The sequence below is a fragment of the Haliaeetus leucocephalus genome, unplaced genomic scaffold (assembly GCF_000737465.1).
Source record: "Haliaeetus leucocephalus isolate CR32 unplaced genomic scaffold, Haliaeetus_leucocephalus-4.0 Scaffold924, whole genome shotgun sequence".
NCBI lineage: Eukaryota > Metazoa > Chordata > Aves > Accipitriformes > Accipitridae > Haliaeetus > Haliaeetus leucocephalus.
The window spans coordinates 445325-459628 of NW_010973360.1; positions in this window are offsets into that span (position 1 = coordinate 445325).

Consider the following 14304-nt stretch of genomic DNA (forward strand, 5'->3'; position numbering starts at 1 on the left):
GCTGTCTAAATGACTTATGTAGTTTCTTCATATACTTTTTGATTGAAGAGTGATAACTCAGGCAATGAGTTATTTGGCATCAGCCCCTGAGACAATCTGTTTTCTTTTTATAAATCCTACGGCACCTTTCAGCCACCCATTTTTAAATAAGACTATGGTGAATTAGGTTTTAATGTGCCTGGTGGATTTAGCCAAAGGATGGTTAAATTAGATTATGCTGTCATTCTTTTGCTTTGTTTATTTTTTTGTTGTTAAATGATAGTTCTTGAAGTAGCGTTAAGAAGAGGAGAGGTGGGCTAAAAGGCTGTCTTTTTGTTACAACTTAGGAGTATGACAGGGCTTTTCACTCCTGGTGGTAGTGGCACTGTCTCTTCCCAAAAGCAGACCGCATTGTCAGAGAACCCAGAGAGGAAAAAATACAATAATACCAGCCTAACTCTATAGTCTTGGATGCAGAAGACACATCCAAGAGGAATAAAAAGAATAACTAAAAAATTTCTACAACTGAAAAATGTTCTACAACAAATCACAGCTCAGAATGTCTTTATTAGAGATTTAAATATAGACTACCATTGTGCAAGGTAGAAAGTTGTACACTGAAGTTAGTATACAACAGGTTGAATTACACTGTGAATCTGACAGGATTTCATGCAAGGGTTTGGATCCAAACAGAAGCAGTTTCCTTGCAGAGTAACGAAGATGGTTAGACTTGCTGGAGTTTTATTTGCGGGGCTCCCGACGTAATACGATGACTGTGGAGTGCTAAATAGAATCTGAAGAGCTGCAGAGGTGATGGGTGCTTTGGGCATCCCCTTTGTTAATGTCTGCTGTACACATGCTGTTACTGTTTTTATTAAAGTAAACCAGGTAAATCTTACAGAAAGAGTAGCAGCTAATATTTATATTAAACCAATCAGCCTCTTGTGTTTCTCTATCTTCTTTTCACCTTGGCTCTTTTTTTTTAGACAGAGCAGTGAGTGAAATGTATAGGTGAGATGTACAGTATTTATACTACAGTAATGCACAGGGCTGCAGTCAGAATCCATATCCTTTTGAGGCAGATGTTGTGTAAACAAATACAAGGACATCGTTCCTTCTTGAAAGTGTGTATAATATAAGAACCATCTGCATCAGGCATGTGTCCTGATTTGGGTCACAAGAGAAAAGATACCATCTTTTTTCAGTTCCATTTAAGCTTTGAAATGACAGCGCATCATTGTATGGTTACTCTCAAAGAATTCTAACTATGCAAAGTTCAGTATTTGTTGAAGAAAAAAAGAACTATACATAAGGAGCAAAAGTTAATCACAGAGCAGTTGTATGTACAGCCTGAGTCAAAAGACTATCCACTGTCCTTACTGACTTAGCTCAGTGATTGTCACCTGTGTTCATTTCGTATGACAGGCTCGGGTTTGGATCACCCAAAGCAAGTGAGAAGAGGATTATGACAGATGAGAGGTTGCCATTCTTCACTTCTCTCTCAGTCTTATTTTTATCCTTTTCTAATTTTTTCTCTTTCATGTGTATTTATAGGTTTTAATTTGTATCTCTTTGTTGTTCAGGAACTGCTCCTTAGTGGAAAAGAGGGAATCATGGTCTTCCTCACTGTCTAGAAACAGGCTGTTAACTTTTTGGTTCTAAGCAGCACCCCGGAATTCACGGCGCCAGGTGAAGCAGGGCTGCTGGCTTTTGCAAAATGTAGGACATGTTTGAGACACAAAGCTGCCTGCTGTACTCAAGTGGGCAGTATTGCGAGCACCTCCTGTGGATAAGAAGACACCATGCATTTTGAGGAGTAGAGTTCAGGAGTATTCCACTGGTGTGCAACCATCCCACTCGCAGTACTGTTTCAGTGACTGCTCTGTTGATGCCATGATGACTGCTACATGGTGCTTACAGTAGATCCTGCCTTCTTTTCCATTTTTTACTCTGTCCATGTGAGGGTTGCATGAAGGTCCAAGCTTTCAGATCTGAATTTGCCCTCTGTGATTCTGACATTCAGATTTATTGATGTTCGATTTTTCAACCTGACAAAACCTCACTTTTATTTTCTAATTCATATTCACTCTTTCTCCACAGCAAAATCTGCCAATTGTGGCAAATTACATGAATGATTCTGTGGAGGCTAAACCAAGATTGCTGAACTCATTTTCATGCATGGCTAAATACAGAATTGAACCTCATGCTCCAGAAGTGAAAGGTTAGTGATTTTAGATAATTTTAAAACGATTGTACAGGAGTTGATACAGCTACTCTCAGTCTACCCTAATCCTGTTCTTTGTTGACTCTGCCCTTGCAGAGGCACTGCTTTCTGTCAGTGATTAAGGGGAGACATTGCTTTCAGTGATGCTGATTCAGCAGAGCTAAGAATCAGTAAATTAGCAATGACTGTAAGAGAATTTTAAATATTGGTAGAGTACCAAACTTCTATTGTTACTGTGTCTTGGAGATGAAATTCCAATCAAGTTACTGTACCAGGCAATGTGGGAGAGATGACAGTCTTCTTTCTGAGTCACGAGACACAAAAATGGGCAAACTGTGTATCCAGTTTTTGGGTTCTCAGTGTTACTGCTATAAAACCCTACTGAAAAACCATGTACAAATAAATAAGTCTGTACAGCTAGTATACATTCTAATGGACTGTTTGTTTAGTAACAAAATTATGTGGACAGCGGAAGAATAATTAACTCTGCTGATTCAGTATCTTTGCTATTTATGGAATGATACTCTATATTCTTCAGGTCTCTTGGTTTTTTCCTATCTGCACAAAGTTAGGTGCTTTCATAAACACAATATTAAACTTGATTAATTTTCATGGATCATGAGATGCCTGTATGCACATAAAGGTACCTAATCTGTACAGCAACTGAATGGTGTGACACTGACATAGAAATTAGAAGCAGCAGCATGCTATTAAACACCAAAGAAACCCCACCAAAGAAAGCCTTTTTTTTTGCAGCTGGCAATGTGCGTAGCTATACTTGGGACAAAACTGGTAAGATGGAGTTCAAAGGAGTAATTTCCGGGTATTCCAGCTTGAGTTGATATGCAACACAGAGCTTGACTTGGCATCAAAGCATTACTAAATAAAACTACATCTAGTGTGTGAGATTACTGGAAGGGCTGATAAATATTACCCACTGGGTAGTGTACAGTTCAGCTTTTTCTTGTCTGTAGAAGTAAAGTCTGTGACCCTGTTTTAACTGGTAATTAACAATGGCTGATGGCAGTCAATTCTGAGAAAAAAGCATCGAGCTTCTGGCGCCATAGTAGCTGAGGCAGAATCTGTTTCCTTTTGCAGAATGGAAACATAGATTCAAAAAAACCCCACCAAACCTGTAATGAAAAGGTACTTACTACCTTCCTATATCCTATCATTTTGTCATGGTTTAACCCCAGCCAGCAACTAAGCACCACGCAGCCACTCACTCACTTCCTGCCCCCCCCCCGCTCCCCCCAGGGGGATGAGGGAGAAAATTGGGAAGAGCAGTAAAACTCATGGGTTGAGGTAAGAACAGTTTAATAGAAAAGAAGAAACTAATAATGAAACTAATAAGAAACTAATAAAATTACAATAGTAATAATAAAAGGATTGGAATATACAAATGATGCACAATGCAATTGCTCACCACCCACCGATTGACGCCCAGTTAGTCCCCAAGCAGTGATATCCCCCCCAACTCTCCCCAGTTTATATACTGGGCATGACATCCTATCGTATGGAATACCCCTTTGACCAGTTTGGGTCAGCTGCCCTGGCTGTGTCCCCTCCCAACTTCTTGTGCCCCTCCAGCTTTCTCGCTGGCTGGGCATCAGAAGCTGAAAAATCCTTGACTTTAGACTAAACATTACTTAGCAACAACTGAAAACATCAGTGTTATCAACATTCTTCTCATACTGAACCCAGAACATAGCACTATACCAGCTACTAGGAAGGCAATTAACTCTATCCTGGCTGAAACCAGGACACATTTGCAGGTCTTGACAAGACAAATTGCTTGGCTAGTGGAGCAAGTAACTTTATCCCCCAAGTTAAACTGTGGTCAGTGTATGGACCTGGAACTTAAAATACCAATATGCAAGTTACTGTGAAAAAATGGTGGAGACCCTAGATCAGTATAGACCAATACGCAAAATTATTGTGCTAGCAGGTTATCTCCCTGTGAGCGAGACATGCAAAACTAAGGAACTTTTTTACTGAGTTCTGGATGAGTAACATAGATTAATAGAATAAATAGGTGTCAGAAAGGCGAAGTGGAAAAGGAATGACTGTACATCTCACAGGACAAGAATTAAGCAAAAAAAATCTACCCACATAGGTTTCAATGCTATACCATGGAAAAGCTAAAAAATGCTGTTATTTATTACCTATTTTATGGGGTATTGTTTATAGACTGTGTTCTTATGCAAAGATGGTTCTTTGGTACTCTTGGTCTGTAGTGCCAGATTTCTCTAGAATATGTACCACACGAATCATGGGAACATCCATGAGCTCAAAGCCCCAACAACATGGGCTTTATGTCTGTATCGCCTTATTCAATCAGAATGCCTTGTTGAGCTATGAAATGCAAACCAAGCTTAAGAAACTAACAAGTTACCTTAAAATATCTATCGCATGAAAATCATGCTATGTTATATTGCTACAACACAAATATTTGTTGTATGCAGACAAAAGAGGGACTGAAAATAAGGATGCAAACACCTCCTCTGGGCACATTTACCACATAAAATCAACTACAATTACAATAGCATGATTTGAAAGCAATGCCCCCAGTAGTTCACAAAGTTACTGGTTCCTAGTATATAAAGGACATACCAATATAGGTAGCAGAGTGAAATGAAGAATCATAGGTACTGTCTTTTGTAACTTCACTGTTCTGCGGCTCATAATTGCTCTGCAAAGAGAGATAATGATGCTTAGAAGGGTTTGAGAGCTACATGCAATAAATGCTAATTATTATCAGCGTATGTTTCAGGCAAACTCAGAAATGAGATCAGATCCCAATGAACCCTCACTTATGTCTGGTTATATCCAGGAAGAACCAGAAGTCCTTTCACAGTTGCTTCTCAGTTTACTAGCCACATCTGCCCTATATTGCAATTTGCACAATTATATACAATGAATACATATATATACACGCACACACATATGTATGTATATCTATCCATATATGCATATATATATCTTGCTGAACATTAAGACTGCTCTTTAAGAATGACATAAAACTCTTGGATTCAATATCCTTGGGGAGCAATAGAGGCCAAAATGCCCACCACTGTTGTGTTCATTTCAACATGGGGAACTATGTAAAAATGAGAAAGTTTACCAAGAATAAACAAAGAGTGGCACCCAAGACAATTAAATCCGTAAAGGGGCAGGATGACTACAGAAGGACACCAAAGAGGAAGCACAATGCCAATGCAAGCGATTTACTGGACGTGCCTGAGAAAGTAAGAAGCAGCAGTTGTGGCCAAACAGCAGAGAGGCTGTTAGAAAGAAGACGGTGTCCTTCCAAAAGCTAAAGACACATCCAAATGAAAAAAAAAACCAAACCAAAAAGTGTCATAAACACTGACAGACATACTATTAAAATTATTATTAGGCAGACCAAAGATGAGTCTGAGACCTAACTAGCTAAGAGAATCAAAAATAGTTGAACATCCTTCTTCCAACACATCAGGAGGGAAAAAACATTGTCAGTGAGTCTGAATATGACGAGGGTATAAAATGAACTCTCAGGGAGGACCAGGTATCTGGAGAGAAGCTGAACCGTTTGCGTCATTGTTCACTGTGGAAGAAAGCAGGGAAATTGTCCTTCCAGAGCCCTTTTGGGGCATTCAGGGAACTTGGCAGAGAATGTCTCTGAAATTGAAGTATCTGGAAGAGGCAATGGTACAAAAGGCAGATGAATACAGATGAATCTCCAGGATCTGAAGGATTCACCCAAGAATTCTAAGAGAACTCAGGGATGAAGCATCTACTAATAGCAGCATGTAACCTGTCTCTTCAATATTCCTCAGTATATGAAAATCAGAAGGTGTCAAATGTGATGTCAGTCATTAAGAAAGATTCCAAGGGTATCCAGCAAACTAAAATTTTACATCTGTTCCAAGTGAATGAGTAGATGATGTAATAAGAGAGAGAATTAGTATCTACCTGAATAAATATTATCTAATCAGTGAGAGTTAACAAAGCTCTCAGCGTTCTTTGAAGGGGTCAGTGATATGTAGATGAGGATCATCTGACTGATACAATCAACTTGGATTTCCAAAAGACTGTTGACAGAACTTTTTATCAAAGCGTTTTAGGAAAACCAGGCAACACAAGAATGTCACTGGCGTAAGAGGGAAGACACCGGAATGGATGACATTATGATGTAAAAGATGTCAACAGAGGGTAGACCATCATTGGATGGAAGTAAATGGTCAGTTCTCGCACAGATCACCACTGAAATTCCACATGGTGTCTATCCTGGGACCTGTACCATTCAATATGTTCTTAAATGACCTGGAGAAGGGAAGTGATCAGTGAGGTGACAAAGCTTTGCTGATGATAGGAGGTTATGTAAGGTAGTAAGGACAAGGGAGACTGCAGAGCTTGCAGAAAGATTGACTGTACAATAAAATGATAGGTGCAATTCAGTGTAGATAATTGTAAAGTGATACATTTAGGGAAGAATAATCCTATCTTCACATCTTGGATCATTTCTAAGCTGGCCCAGAGGTCTTCAGGAGCAAGACCTTTGGGTTATGGCAGACAGTTCCATGAAAATATCACGTGGTAGTAGTTGAAGGAAAAAAAAAAAGGTTAGGCATGATTAAGAAGCAAATAGAGAACAAACCAGAAAGGATCATTATGCTTACTGTTCAAGTCCATATGCTACTGTAAAAATCCAAGGGTTGCGCACTTGAATACTGCATACAGTTCTGGTCCATTTATCTCAGACAGGACATACTAGAACTGAAAACTATTCAGAGATGACAAGGGTAATCAGAGGTGTACCATGACTTCCATTACAACATGCAAGGAACTCCATCCATCCATTGAATAGCCAAGAATCTTGATTTAGAAACAAAGCATGACACAGGGGGAATGTAAGAAGAGGTCTGCGGAACTGAGAAGTCTGGAAAGAAGTGGAGTGGGATTGGCTTTTCACTCTCTTTTCTAATAGGAGCGTGAGGGATATCAGAAGTTAGTAAGAGCTTCATTCAGAACAAACCAGAGGAACCAGTTCTTCAGACAACCTATGTGGTCCTGTGGTACTCCTCCTCAAATGACATTCTGGATCAAGGAGTTTATAGAGGTGCAAGGAGAGACTGGAAAAAAACGTGGAAGAGATGCTGTAGAGTCTCCTAACTAGAATAAATCACATAACCTACCTTGAAAGTGTTTGAAGGCTGGGAGGCAGGATATGCTTACCCTGTTCTTACTTTTCCTGAGTGTCCACTGCCATGGTTACTGTGGGAGATAAAGCTCCGTGCTAGATGGACCTGTGGTCTGAACTGACGCGTAAGTTCATATGTAACCTTCTCATTGTACACCAAAGTCAGAATTAAATAAATGAAGTTATTAACAGCTTAAATATATTTATAACTTTCAAGCTCCCTAAATAATGGTAATGTTATGAAAAGTTAGGACTGGAAGGAATTCTAAGAAGTCACCTAATCCGTCGCCCTGTTCCATGGCAAAATCGATTGCATTTATGTCCTTACTGACAAATTCATCTAACCTGTTCCTAAAGCTTTCAATGATGGAGACTCAAGAGCCTCCATAAGTAATCTATTTAAAGTCTCACTATTCATACTATGAAAAGGATTTTTTTTCCCTGTCTAACTGGAATCTAATCAGCTGTTGTTTGCTGTAAACCATTAGTTAACTGCAAGCCTGAGCTAAGATGGGAGGCGTCCTAGACTTCTGATGAATGTCGTCTAGTAACTTTAGTGACTCTGGAAATAGCCTGAATGCAGGCTTGGTTTTTAATGCAGCTAGTAGTTACTGGGTTTTGTATTTTGGTTAATAGGACCAAGCATGAACAGGGATCTTTTCTGTAATCTTTTAGGGATTTTCATGTTATTTTAATGTCTTACCTCTTTAGCATTTTCTGGTTTCAGGTAAACATGCCCTGAGCAGTACTTTCTAAACCCAGCATGTTTTGAGTTTGCTTCAGCAAAGGCTATTTGAAAGGTGTGTCTACAGAAAAAGTGGGACAAAAAGATTTCTTTTCAAATATTACTGAAAACCAGCATGTAATACTTCCTCTCCTATAAGATCTGATTTCTGGTTTTGCCTGTAATTTACTGAACTGTATGTGTTTGAGATGAAATGTTTGAGCTGTCTTAAGTGATGCTACCGAGTTCACGTAAACTCTGCTTCTTGCAGATGGTCACTAATTGCGTTCCTCATTTTCCACATACCTGACTTGAGAAGGGGGTTCTGGCTAGCAGAAATGCTAATGCACCTACAGATTCAACTGAAGCTGATGTGGGCTGCTCTTATAAAACGCCGTGTACTTTAAATTGTTGAAGTATTTTTTAAAAAAATCAGCTCAAATGAGACATCTTAGCAAAACCTTTTAAGCTTAATTTCTTTGCTTCAGTTTCCAGTCTCTAACGTGGGTAAGAGCACTGTCCTCTCACTTGCAATGAGTTGGGAAAATCAGTTTATTGGTACATGTGAAACACTCAGGAGCAGTCGTGGTGGCCATTCTGGGGAAATGAATGTCTGTGAACAGGGTTTGAGTTAGTAAATAGACATGAGGTGATATGTAGAACAAAAAAGAAAAAAAAAAATTAAATAGCTGCTCAGTGGTGAGCACTGACAATTCTGTGTAGATGAAGCAAACATCCTGTGGAAAAATAGTGTGTAAGGCTGTATTTGAAGACTTCATCATACTGTGGATTGCACAAGGAAGCCAAATAAAGATTGCACGAGCGCTTTGATTTTGGTGGTTTTAAACTCATTGACTGCAAGACTGCAACCTCAGTGATGTATTTTTAATACAGGTTTGTAAATGTAAGCGGTATACATGTGTATTTGTAGATTGTAAACTACAGCAGTTTCAATGAAACAATGGTGGTGTCAGTCAGCACATTGGCATGGGGAGAAAGATACCGTGTTTCTCTGTCTTGAAGACTGAACTTACAAGTATCTTACAAAAAATTACCACTGTGGAAAATAACCCTTTATTTCTGTTTCCCTGTAATTTTAGAACTTATAAAAATGTTCTTATTTGAATATTAAACTTGATTGATTGTGGAAGGATCGCAGAACGATCATCAGTCTCCCATATGAAGGGGGATGAACGATAGTTTTCGATAAGTTCAGGCTCTCTTCTGGCTCAGAAAATTCAAAGTGATCATGTTCACTCTGAAATTCATATAAATGGCTGGCATCTAAACAGCAATTGCCTTGGAGAGAAAAAAAAAATTTAAAAACATCCCCCAGCTGCTTCCTCATCACCAAAGTTGGCATGTGATTTTATTGATGGGGGATTTTTTCTTTGTTGCCCTGTTAATTCAAGCTAAATGGCAATGAGGCAGTCTTGACTGCGAAGCAGTGGGCTACTCAGTATAAGAATGGCTAAAGAAATTTAGGTTCCTTCATGTATATTTCTAGTGTAAGCTGCAAAGAACCTCCAGAAGCATCTCTCTGGGATTTTTCCTAGTGTCCTTTCTTCTTGCTCTCTCCCCTCCCCTCCCCTGCCTCCTCCATTACAACCCAGTTATTCTCTTGAGATCAGTGTGACAGATCAAAGGCTTAGATGGGGCCTGTGCCCGAGCAACGATTTTCCTTTCCCCGCTTCGAGCTCTCTGCTAGCTCTCTCCATGGATATCTCCTACAGCTGTTAGCTCCAGAACCAGATTTTCAAAATAACAGAAAGACATACTGTGGTACATCGGGATTAATTATCTGAATTCTGCTTCCTAAACTAGGATATATTTCAATAACATTAATCTGACAGGATAGTGCGTGGGTGACAAGGCCAATTCATGGCATTCACTTTTTTTTTTTTTAATGTTCTTGTTGTGACCTATCTGTAATCAGAACAGGAGAGAACGAGTACACATTTTTGCATTCCTTCCCCATGTTTTTCCAGCCCTGATTCAGCAGAGTACTTCGGTATGTGTGTGTCTCAATCCATGTGCCTGTCCTGCTATAATACCTTGCTGAACTGGAGCCTTCAGTGTTGTTCACAACTGGGAAGATGTTGTAAAAATTCTGACTTGGATTCCCCATGTTCTACAACTTGAAATGTATAGGCTTTAGAGTGTGTAGTTTTGAGGGTGTTTTGGGTTTGTTTGTATTTACACATAATGATCACTCCACTTCCTGCAATGCCTTAAAGCTCTGACTTTTGCAATTTTAACTCACTTCCTGATTTTCTTTGTTGCTTCCCCGTCCTACCTTCGTTGTTTTGTTCTTCTGTTCCTTTGCAGCTTTGATGACTTTTTCCTTAACTATTTAGAGCAACTTTGTTTGCTCCAGACTCGGTTCATCCCTTGAAGAATTCCTACAGCTCTGGACGTTCTGACAGCCGTAGCTCGTGGCCACCCCAGCTGTCATGAGAATTTTTGCCATGCTGTAGTTGGATTTCACAGATACATTCATGGAGGTTGTGGGGTTTTTTGTTTTCAGTCAGCCCTCAACTATACGGCTTTGCTTTAACTTCTCTCCAAATGACATTATTGTTCTTTTTTGACTATGGATGTATTAGGCAACATGCACTTAAATAGCTTGTGGTAGTAACTGAAGTACATCTGATTTGCTCAGTTAGATAGCACTGTATCCAAGAGAACCTTCAGCAGAAATCTTCTGAAACCCTTTTCGCTGTGTAAGAAAGCTGCTTCTTGCAGACCCAAAAAGTGTCTGTTAGCTGGTTTTCAAAGTTCTATTCAGTGAACATGCTGCGTGGTTGACTCTAGGTTCGCCTTCCAGCAGATGCCTGTGTCACCATGTCATCCATCAATTTAGACATAAACCATTTAATTATAGTAGGAGCTTTCAGAAAGGTTTCTATCCAGGCGGCCACTCTGAAGGTTAATCCGTTGCCCAAGACAGTGTGAAACTTGCTGCCACAACGATTGCAGTTTCCAACCTGACTGGCAGCGCCAGGAACTGAAGTGTGGTTTCTAATAGAGTGGGATTCGTATTTATCCTCACGGTGATATTTTTAATGTTGCCCCTCTGCTGGATGACCCCTAGCTCAGCTGACAAAAGGAAAGTGGTTTCAGTATGTTGCTCTGCAAAGGCATATCTCCTATATTATTTATGGAGCTCCTCCCACTAATATGACTAGCTAGATTATCTGTAAGGCTGTACTTGTTCTGAAACCACTATTGATTAAATGCTGAGATGAAATTTTTTTTTAGAAGCTGTCATTGGAACATGCTTAGGCTGCACTTGCTGTCAGCTTAACAGTCATGTTTCTGTGTCTTCCTCTAAATTCCTCTCCCAGCTGGGCTCTTTCATATCTTAGCATTAAAATAGATTCTTCCTAATTAGACAGATCTCTGTCATGATAATCATCTTGAGAACGTATGCTGTATTTTCATACCGCGTATCTTTTCACAGATCAGGCCTGTACTTTATAATTTTTCAAAATCGTAACGCACTGAATAGATCCTTTACCAAGCAATCATCTCCTGTAACTAGTAATTAGTGTCCTGTCAGCTGATACCGGTAGGCATTAGTGTTCAACTGCTGGCATCAGCAAATTCATCTTACATCACTTAGAATTCTGATATATTTGATTCTTTTGAAATTCCAGTTGTGAAGACAGTTTTCTAAAGCTGACGTGCAGGAGGAAAAAAAAAAGGTATAGAGCAAATACACACATTTGTATAAATTACTACATAAGAGGTGAGTGTGCATAAGTCTGTGGTCATAAATGTAAGTGCACACCTCTGTCACGAGTGAATCTGTGCTTGTGTCTGATCGCAGAACAGAGTTGTTTGGTCAAGGTTGTGAAGAACATCTGTTTTGATGACAATAATCAGTAGTAGAACAACGCTGAGATCTCTCTATTTCTTGTGTTGCCCAGGCTATAGTCTGAGGGGGGTTTCCCATTTTTATTTATTCAGACTCAGTGGCTTAGCAGGATTGTTGTCCTTCATAAAACCAGAATTTAAATAGTTCCCTAAATAGCTCATTTTGGCCTTAGTTTTTCAGAAGCTGGTAATTGTTTAAGTATCCTTAAAATAAAAGTGATGCAAAAATGAACTGTGGAATCTTATCTCTATTATGCTATTTTAACAATTGCCACTCAATACTTGGCTTTAAAAGAAAACTCTCCTGTCAGATGAAAGTTTTGTGTTAGCTCTGGATGATGGCTGTAAACCAACATTTTAAATGAAATGCTGATTCTATTGCTAGTTTTTAGATATAGGGGATAGTGCTTTATCTTACAAAAGGTTGTACTATAGAATAATGCAAGTATCACCACTGTTGCTGTTAAAATGGTTAGGGAAATCGGCAGATACATACTTGTTCAGCTTTGTTTTAACCTCAGCCAATTGAGAAATATCTTTTGATCAGAATCAACCGTTTTTAGAATGTATTCAGATGCTTTTTCACAAAACTGCTGATTGCTCTGTTTGCAAAACTTCTCACACTAAGGACAGGTTCGTTACTACAAAACTTTGTTCCTCGACTCACCACCCCTGGGCTGTGCAGCCTGACAGAACGAAGGCACGTAGCTGAGAGATGAAAAATCCCTAAATTTTTAATGGGCTGGAATTTAATTCTGTAACAATCCAGCATGCACATAAAAAAATACCATGTTTGCTGCCAAAGTGATATACTGAAAGTTAAGGTACGTTTGTGTGACTCCATATAGATTGAAAAATGGTAGTCGCAGGACAAGAAGACAACTTCTGTCAAATGCACCAAAAAGCAGACTGTAAAAAAAAAAAAACCCTACTGCTTTTACATGTATTTCTGACCCTATGGGTATAAGAAACGTTTCTATCTTTTTGCGGACTTGGTACTCTTTGGGTCTGCACATCCTTTTGGGCAAGGCTGGCGGCATGCAGGCTGGCGGGCTGCAGGGGGCACTGCGGAGGAATCCAAAAAGTACTTTTTCGAAGTTGAACCTAATTTCACAGCTGTCTCCCTTTCTGGCCTGCTGACACTTTCCATTTCAATTCAAAACCAAACAATCAATGGGGAAAAAAAAAAGACAAAAAAAAAGACCAACCCCAAACAAGAAAGCCCCCCCCCCCCCCCCCCCCCCCCCCCCACTTCTTACATTCAGTCTTTTCCTATATATTTCCGTACAACTAAATAATACTTGTCTTGCGGAGTTGGATGGAGAGGAATAGTTATTGAAAAGCTTCCGGCACATCCCCCGGCTCCAAATTAATACCCAGATACCGATCTTCGTAAATGACGCAGGATTTGCAGTTTCCCCCTCCCTCTTAGGCTGCTTCTGAGCAGAGCTGTAATTTTTCCCTCTTTGTTTTGTGATAAAGTAGTAATTGGTGATCACGAAGAACAGTGAGTAGCTTCACTTTGGTTCTCAAACTGGTACTAAAGAAAAGTTTTAAGGGGGGGGCAGGGGGGATGTTGGAGACACGCTCGTTAGTCCCGACGCAGGGAAGGTGCTAATTGCTAATTTTATTTGTCCACTATTAATTTCCATCTCAACATAGTCAGGAATTGTTGCAATAGGAATGAAAATAACCCCAAATTTCATATTGCTGAGCACTTAAAGAAGACAAAGACAGCTCTTTACCACTGTCAGTAGCTTAGAAATAGTATCCTATGCTAATCTGCAATGGCAGAAATGAAGACGGTTTAAATCAGATCTCATGACTAATGTATGAGTTCCCAATTTTCTTTATTTCCAGCTGCTTGTTAGAGAACAAGGGTGCCTCTCTGAGATAATTCTTTTTTTATATAGGTATAGTAAAAGAAAAAAAAAAAAAGGGAATTGGAAGTGCGTACTAGTTGGAAAAATAACAATCAATTAGAACTGTGCGTGCAATAGCTTTGTCTGCAAAATGGTTTAAAACTAGGTTCCCGGGATGTTATTCCTGATCCATTAATCACCCGCGCTCTATATGGAGGCAGCCACCGTCGGCTTGGAAAAATGTTCCTGCCCAACGTGTCATGTTTCTTCTGTTGTTTAAAATAGAAAGTTCAGCCCCGTGTCTGGGCGGCACAGGGCTCCGCGCTCCGTTCGCATTCATTATGCAACAGTTGACACAGAAGGGAAACGCGGCACACGCCGCTCCGCCGCGGGGTGCGGGGGGGGGGACGGGGGACACGGGGACCCGCGGACCCGTCCAGCGCCGCCTCCCGTT